At 37.6% G+C, this 9,287-nt stretch overlaps 1 pseudogene; it reads left to right on the top strand.

Annotated features, from left to right (window-relative positions):
- Window positions 1-9,287, top strand: part of LOC107689506 (disco-interacting protein 2 homolog A-like) — a 143,471-nt pseudogene continuing 134,184 nt past the window's right edge.

Raw genomic sequence — 9,287 nt, forward strand, 5'->3', positions numbered from 1 at the left:
GTGTGTGTGTGTGTGTGTGTGTGTGTGTGTGTGCAGGTGAGACAGGAATCACTGACGCGCTGGATCTGTTCTCGCGCTGTTCCCAGCTGCTCTGCTGCAATGGCGATGGTGGCGCGTTGAGGAGCGGAGTTGGCCGACTTTCCCTTTGTTTTACGAAGAATTCTTCAGTCATGCACGACCATCCAGCGCTAAATCCGGCTTGAAGAAGGGCGTGGATCTTAAATTTGAACATTTGATCTGTGGTCCGAGCGGTTGGGCTGTAAGCAAACAGCAGCCTATATGCAACCGCCCCAAGACGTCTCACATCTGCATGCGATAAGCGACCAGCACCCGCCCGCCCCTCTCCTTCCACCAGCTGATCTGAGCCACAGCAAACCCTCTGGCCGGCGAGGACCTGGAGCTGTCTGACCCAGCTGGATCATTATGCGAGAGCGCAGTTCCACCGGATTACTGATGATAATGCTGGACCCGTCGCCGGCGACCGCGATGACTCTCCCGGCAGAGGTGCGCGAGAAGCTGGCGGAGCTCGAGCTGGAGCTCTCCGAGGGTGAGTCGCTGATTTCCGCGTGCAGCCTTTCCATCTCCATACGACATACCGGGTTTCAGAGATCGGGGTTGCATCAGACTTCCTGAAGGGTTCATGCATTATTGTGGATGCGGGCTGTTAATTACATACACACCTCTTCAAATGCGCTCTGAAATATCTGATCTGTCATCAGTATGTTTTTACTACAGCCCTTCTGTACCTATAATAGCGGTGATGAAGATGATGATAGGTGTAATGCAGGTTCAGTGCTGTGTCAGCAGTGCTTCGGATCAGAAAGACCATTCAATCCCATTAAAAGCAATGCAATACATCAGAGAACCACATGTTGGTTTAATCCAAACAGACTGCTGTTACTTTTGCCAAACAAGCAGAGACATTCTGAGCATCATGCTATTGGTCATGTTGTGTGTGTGTTGAAGGAGCTGGAATAAATGCAAGACTTTTAGATTCATAGTTATGATTTTCAGGTTGTAGAACTAGATGGATTGTTCCAAGCGAACTGCTCAGTATTCAAACTGTGTTATCTGGCTATGGAAATTTCAGCAAGAACAACAGCATGCTTTGCATGTCATGCCCATGCTGCAAATCTTCCCTAAACAGGTCATTTGCTGATAGGAATGTTGATTAAACCTGTATGTTCTCATGTATAGCCCAAGTAATTTTTAACAATACATTGTCACTACCATATTTCATCCTGACATGGTGACATGAGGAAAAGACAAAGATCCATTCTTATTACTTTTTGTATCCCACAAGACCTTAACTTGTAAGGAGCATCTTTAGTTATAAAAAAATCAGATATTAGAGATAAAGCCTTTAATGTAATAACAGATGTGCTGAATTGCAGTGGTCTGGAACCTTTTAAACTGGAGCATGTCTTCTGTGTAAATGCACAGCAGGAAGAGTTCAAACTGAACTAATTAGACCAACCGTGTGCTGCTTTCTTGAGATCTTCCAGCAGATCTATGAGGGAAGGGAATGGCTTAATGGGCCTATGATTTGATGACTGTTATTTTAATGAAATTCATACAATTACAGGGCTGTTTTTAAAATGATCATATTGTCAGAACCAATTATGGGCAGTACTCATCCACATGCTATTAAACCTCTGTTTAAACCTGCTTTGCTCTTTATCGAGATTGTTTATGTATTAATTCAGGGGCATTCATTATAATTATTAGTTCTGCTGAGTAATTTTGTCTTTGTTGAGTATTATTGGAGAGCGGTAACACAATAACCAAAGGATTCAGACGACCTGAGTTTGTTCTTGTGAAGAAAGTTTAAGAATTGTGGGAATATACACTTAGGTTTGGGGTCAGTGAATATTTTATTATTATTATTATTAGAAAAGAACTTAATGGTTTTATTCAGTAAGGGTGACCTAAGCTGATCAAAAGTGACCATAAAGACTTACATTGATACAAAAATTTAACTTTCTATTCATGAAAGAATCCTGGAAAAAAAATGTCAGTTTCCTTTAAATTATTTACAGCATTTTAGACTGATTTCTGAAATCATGTGACACTGAAGACTGGAGTAATGATGCTGAAAATTCAGCTTTGCATCACATGAATACATTTTATTTTGAAATATATTCAAATAGAAAAGCGTTATTTTAAATTGTAATAATATTTCACAATATTACTGTTTTTCACTGTATTTTTGATCAAATAAATGCAGCCTTGATGAGCATAAGATACTTTTTTCAAAAACATGAAAAAAATCTACCTCAAACTTTTGAATGGTAGTTTAAACATGGACAAAGTATTAAGTTAACTGGCAAAAATCTATGAAGTGCTCAAGTTCTGACCCGTATTTCATTTGATTAGCTCTGGGACGGCAACACCAGACCTAGTTTCTTGCATGCTGAGGGAAGTTTCACTGTTGTGGTGTTTTAAAAAGGAGACCGCGAGTCCAAAATAGCAGCAGCTCATACTGCTGACATACTGTGTCACCGCTGACATCTCTCACTTCATTCCAATACCACAAATTTCCCAGTACTGCTTCCCAAAAAGTCTACATTTGTAAATTCAATATTTGCATTGTTAAAAATGTAGCATATAACACAAGCGAACAACACAAATAAACACAGCAGGGTCGCAGAAAACAGCCGAACCCCTGTCCGCTTCCTGTTTGCGTGTGCATAACTTCCTGTCCTGCACACTGTCTGATAGCCATTGTTTTCCTTTATCCTTTAATTGCTGACGTCACCAGGCCCAACTCAACAAGACCCTCAGAATGATTTTACGCAGCGGGCTTCTGAAGAGGGTTTTAAAAGTGATTTGATATTTTCTGAATTCAGTTTATTCCCCTGAAGGTTGACTCTGAATTTAAACAGGTTGAGTTTGTGTTGCAATACTGCATCATGTGCTACAAATAGTTCTCAACATGTTAGCTCAAAAGAACAGCAGAGCGATGTTAGACTGAGGGATTTTTTTCAAGGACGCTGCTTTAATGTTATTCTTGGTTGGAGATCTTGATGGAGAATCACACTTCAAACTGCATTGCAGTTCAGGACTTGGTTAATCTGGCCCTGAGAAACCAGTCCTGAGGCTGTTTCTCTAGTCTTTTTGAGGTTTAAAAATCCATTTATCTAGTCCCGCTAATGATTTTGGATGATCATGCAGGTGGATGAAGAAGTCATGTCAATTAGCACTGCATTGTTAGCTAAGTTCAGCTGTAGATGTGTAAGTCTCACGGGAGGCTTCATGTTCCTGAGCTGAGTGGAACAGACAGGCGTATGAATAACTTTAGTCTAAATCATTCACTTGTTTAACTGAACTGTTTTGCAGTCTATGAGCAGTAATGGAATGCAGTCTATGTGATAGCAGTTTGAGTAGCACAAATGTTTGAATCAGTCCAAGTCATCTGTTGAATTGTGGCCGAGAGATTTTGTAGGAATGTCATATACTGTATGTTCAATATATATTTTTTAATTTATCATTATCAATTGACATCAGACATATATACTGTGTGTGTGAGTGTATATATATATATAAGTTTGTTAAAACTGGATATTTAATTGTGCATGCTTCTTGCTTCTTTCCCATATATTTACACTTAGAATACTTTTGTTCACTTGAACGACTTTAAAAATGTATAATGTAAAAATAATTAATACTAATTTTAAAAATGCTGTTAAATGTAATCTTTAGCAAATCTCAAAATAAATATCCATTTGTCAAACTGTACATTATAATGTTTTGATGCCTAAATTCACAATTAAAAGCAATGTTTTATAGTTATATTTTTAATTTATTTAGACAAAATAGTATATAATTTTAATATCTGCTGTAACAAATGTTTGCTGGCTGTAACATGAATGAATTGTCCAGAATCTTAATATCTGTGCATCCCTAAATTGGTGAACTTGCTCTTACATTGCTCAGACACACACTGCCCTCAAACTCATGCCATTGGCTGAGTTCGAAGTTTAATATAGAGTGAAACTTTTGGGTTCCGTAAGTAAAAATCCCATTTTTAACGCTAACAATAAAAACTTTAGAGGCAAACCTACTTGTGAGCTACAATGTTGTTAATCAGTGGTATATGCTTTTGTTAAAGTCATCAGCCTGAATTATTTCAACCTATTCTTTTTTTATAATTATGTTTAACAGCAGAATTTCTGGTGAAAAATCACTTTACCCATGATTCAGCAAAGAAATCTCCACCAATTAGAGAATTGTGACAAGTAAAATGTGCCAAAAGAACCGCCCAATCCCATGATGCACTGTGAATGATGTAATAGAGTTTCCCTACACTCTCAAACTATATTTAGCGTATTTTGCAGTAAACTTACAATACATTTTTATTTACGTCATTTACAATGCTGTATCAGCTTGTAGTTCTTTCCCTTGTTAAACAGTCATCGTCTTTTTGTCAGATTTTCAAATACATTTTTTGCCTTTTTCAAAGTTTCTAATGTTGTGATTCACCTCATAGCTGGTTCCTTTGGCTTATGTCTTATAACTTTTTAACAAAGACTTTTTAAAAAATCTTTTAATCCCCACTGAAAAGGTGTTCAGATGCTGTTGCGCTCTATAGTGATATCCTGAAGACCAGCAGCTGGAGTTTGTGTTTGGTTTCTCCTTCAATGAAATGCACCGATATTTGAGAATGTTTTGTGGGTATTGCTAAATGAGATATTAATTGCAGTCTCCATACACATCTAGAACCAGCCTTTAGTTGTCCAATTTTAGCATAGTTTCCAAAAAATTACAACTTCCCTGACACTTTTTTCCCCCCACAAGAGACAGGTGTGATTTCAAGACACCTCTTTCAGTGAAATCCAGACATTTAATGTGTGGTATTCCTAAGAATTGCTTCAAGTCAGAAATGAGTAGATATAATTGTTGAAGGGGCTCATCTTAGTGACCCAAGCTTCAATGGGTGCTTGCACCTCGAGAAGTTACATATCATGGCCTGACATTCTCATAGGGTTTTCATGGGAAAGGTGTAAGGTGTAAGGCTTTGATCAGGGAGCCATCCAGACATGCCGAACTGTTTATCTGGATATGGATGAGCATTGGAGAGATGGGGCATAAAAGAATGCAAGAAGACAAACAGTGTACATTAACTCCTGCGGCGAGGCCCTGCTCGTCCAGATAATTCATTCCCTCTCTCATTTCTGATATTTCTTCACTTTTCTTCATCGCTCACCATTACCGCGTGAAGTAGGGGTGCTGAGGGTGCTGCAGCACCCCCTGGCGTGTAGCCCAAGAAAAAATGGGGCTCTGGGGGGGCGGTGTTAAAAATAAATAAATGAAAATTTTGTAACAAAAAATAAATAAAACAAATTTTATTAATTTGTATATTCATTAAAATCAATAGAAAAAATAGCCTAAGCCTACAGTGACAATAAGCAACAGTAAAACATGAATTAAAGTTTAATCAAATTGATTGTGAAAGTCGTTTCAACTTAAACTGACTTAGAAAGTCGTTTGTTGCCATGACTTTTTGATCATATTATTTACCTGTAACCTGTAACATGTCTGTGTAAATCAAGAATTAACGACCATTTCTACAGCCATTGCAAAGATACAAACGAGAAAGGCCGAGAGGGTCTATTACCTCAGCAGCAACCAATAATAATAACAATCTCGCATTCTCGCTTCTACAGCACTTATTTTGATATTTAACGTTAGATCTTTCATATTCTTGGAACAAAATTAATGCTTAAGGTTGATTCAGTATTACTCTTAATGAAAAAAAAAAATCCCACACACAACATCAGCAATACTACAATGACAAAGTAGCTTATATTAAACATAACACTTTTATTAACAGAACGAATAAGACATACCCGCGTTGTAACAAATAAATAAAAGGTTTTTGGATTTTCCCCTTACTTCAAACTCAGCCCCCCCTGTTCAAAATGCGTTCCCGCGGCTATGTCGCTCACACCTCTCCAGTTTGTAGCAATGCCTCAAAACACATTATAGCAAACATCTGTATAGTATTGCTCAGTGTCTGAAAGTGAAGGAGAGGATGTAGTCTAGTCTGACAACAGTCATATGTCAAGTCATGTGATGTATTTGAAGCAACTGGGTGGAGCTCAGCATTATAGGATTGCAGGTCTTGGTTTATCCATCGCTAGTTCTTCCTTCTCATGTGGTCAGTCAGGCGACTGCAGACTTGTTGTGTTTTCTGCAGAATGAGAGGCATCTGGTGTAATGGTTCAAATGGTTGTGGTCAGTATTGGCTTGGTTTTGTATATCACTATTATGGTGCACCTATTAGATTCATTTGAGGCTGAATTTGTGCATTACTGACCCTGTAGAGATTCTTAGGTAACACTTTAGCATAGGAAACACTATTAACTAGTTGCTTATTAGCATGCACACATTATTAGCTGTACTTCTAAAGCATATATTAATACCTTATTCTGCCTGACCATATTCTAGATCACATAACTACTACAACAACTACCTTACTTAATATCAGTAAGCTGCAAATTAGGAGTTTACTGAGGGAAAACTCTTAGTTAATAGTAAATATGTGTTCCCTAATTTAAAGTGTTATCGATTTTCTTTTTTAATCACACATTTTCAAGAATATAGGTTTTGTTTAGGTTAGCAATGCAAATCACAAATAATTGATTTAGGATGCATGATAAACCTCAGACAGAATACATCCATGCATGGTACCAAATGTGAATGCTGAAACTTTTTTTTTTTTTTTGGCAGGAAACATTTTCCCCTAGTCTATATAAATGTTTGTAATTGCTGGTTTGAGTGTTTGTTAATCTTTCTTTGTCCCTGGCCAACAACGTCAAAGTCATATTCCCATCTTGTTGCCATATTTGTGGTCTGACCAAGTGTGTTTTGTATTCAGTGGGTTTCTTCCAGGAACACAGCACTGAGTAAGAAGTGTGGGACTGTGATGAGACTGTACAGCACTAACTCTTCATTTAATCACTGGCTCTGAATGTGTCTTACTCCAGGGTTTCTGCGTTTGAGGGGGTTTCTGCAGTCTTTTGATGGAGCTTTCATTAGCGTGAGGCCAGGAAAGAAGTAAGAGTTTGTCTGGAGGTTTCCTCAGGCAGATAGTGAGGTTGAATTAAGACATGTAAAACCACTGTGAAACACCATACTGAGAATGACAGTCTAGGGTTCAAGCAGAGGCGGCCGAGCTCAATGAGACAAGAGACTTTACTTTGAAACTGTTTTCGCTCAGAATTTGCTAGTAAATTTCACAAACAGTTAAGAAACTGTGAGAATTAAACATGGAATTTTGAAGTAGAAAGACTGAAATAGTATTTTCTTGTAAAACATACTCCAATAATCTCCAATAATTTTTTATTTACAACTTCGAAAAATAATCGTTTTTCACAGCGTATGTTGTCTGTTATTGCTGTGGGAAATAAAACTTGATAAAAGACCATCAAATACTCAACTTTTATACTAGTCAACACACAATATTGCACTTGGTAGAGGTTAAATTTGTTTCCCTAAATTTGGTTTGTGAATTCCAAGTTTGATTTCATGGACTCTTTGAGGTTGGCAGTGCACCTAAGGGGAACTTTCTTCCCTGTATTCCAGTCAGATTACTGGATTGGGATGAAAAGGTCAGGTCATTCTTGGACTGCTCTTGTCTGCAACATTTCCGCAGCGTGTAATCATAGCACACGGGTGGGCTGGATCTTCAGAAACACACCCACTCCAGCGCAACTCTTGGAATGTGCCATTTTTGGAAGGTACCTATAAAGATATGTATTTATATTAAAGTGAATAGAGCTACATGCATTACAGGAAAATGCTTTGGGAAACAAGAAACAATTTATTTTGTAGGAATTTTCTATCAATCACAATTTGTATATAATATATTGTATATATATATACACACATACAGTATATACTGTATTAGAATTGAGTGAATTGAGTTGAAATGTCATTTAGGTTTGGAATGTTTTGGTAAGATTCCTGTGATTGTTACTGCATTCCATTCATAGTCAGTTATGGGATATTTGGTAACACTTTAGTGTAAGGTCTTATTTGTTAACAATAGTAACTACATTACTTTTTTGTCATTATTGGAGTGCATTTTACAAGAAAATCAAGCGTAAGCGTTAGTTCTGGCAGGTCACGTTAGTCAAGCTCGCATCAGCTGACTCTCAGCTGATCCCCATCAACCTATGGGAATACAACACCTATCTAAGCATTCGTATATAAGGTCCCTCAGTGTTATCAGCAGTTTTCGCATTGCTCAATAGCTAATTACCCTCCTCCATCCCCAACTCCTCCTCTGTCAGTCAGGATTCAGCCTTCTGATTCTCCTTTGAATCAGACTAATTCTAAAATGTGTACATAAAATGATTGAACTTAACAATATCTGCAATACATTTATGTTGGTTCTGTTCTGTTTACCCTGGGGGGTTATCACTGCTCTCATCCTTGCTAGGCTGCATGGATGCGCAGGGAGTTCTTGCACAGAACCATACCGCCAATCCAAACTGTATACTAATTGTCAATCATCTTTGACGATAGTGGTCCTGACAGAAATACTATTTCGGTCTTTCTACTTCAAAATGTTTAATTTGTTTAGTTCATGTTTAATTCAATGCTTTACTTGCTGTATCTGTGCCATTTTTACTAAATTACTGTCAGTTTGTGAGTTTCAAACTTAAACGGTTTCAAAGTAATTCCTTTCAATTTTCTTTCAGTGTAGTTAACATGAACGTACAACTTTATTAATCTTATTATTAATGTAAACATTTACTAATACATTTCCACAATCAAAAGTTGCCAACATGAGCAAACAAAGAACACATGTGTAGTTATTAACTAAGATTAAAATGAATACTGTAAAAATATATTGCCAATTTTCCGCTACTACATGATAACCAAAGTGTTACCGGATATTTCTACTCAATAGCTCTGATTTCCATCAATAAAGCTGTTGAATGATGCTTGGAAGATGATATTTAGAGAAGTGATAGCGTTTGTTTTGCAGGTGTATGATTAGCAAAAAAGATAATTTCCCCTGCGTATGTTTGTAAACATGTTTTATCATGCAGTGTATGAACTCTGACACATTATAATGTGTTTAAAAAGTGAATGTATTATCTTTGGCACCCATCTCTTTAATAATAATTATTAATCACTCTTAAAGGCAGGGGTGCCCAAACTCTGCAGGACACCGGCCCTGCAGGACCGAGTTTGGGCACCCCTGCTTAAAGGGTTAGTTCACCCAAAAATGAAAATTAGGCTGCGTTTTACTCACCCCCGAGGCATCCTAGGTG

Source organism: Sinocyclocheilus anshuiensis, unplaced genomic scaffold (genome assembly GCF_001515605.1).
Source record: "Sinocyclocheilus anshuiensis isolate Anshui unplaced genomic scaffold, SAMN03320099.WGS_v1.1 scaffold1199, whole genome shotgun sequence".
NCBI lineage: Eukaryota > Metazoa > Chordata > Actinopteri > Cypriniformes > Cyprinidae > Sinocyclocheilus > Sinocyclocheilus anshuiensis.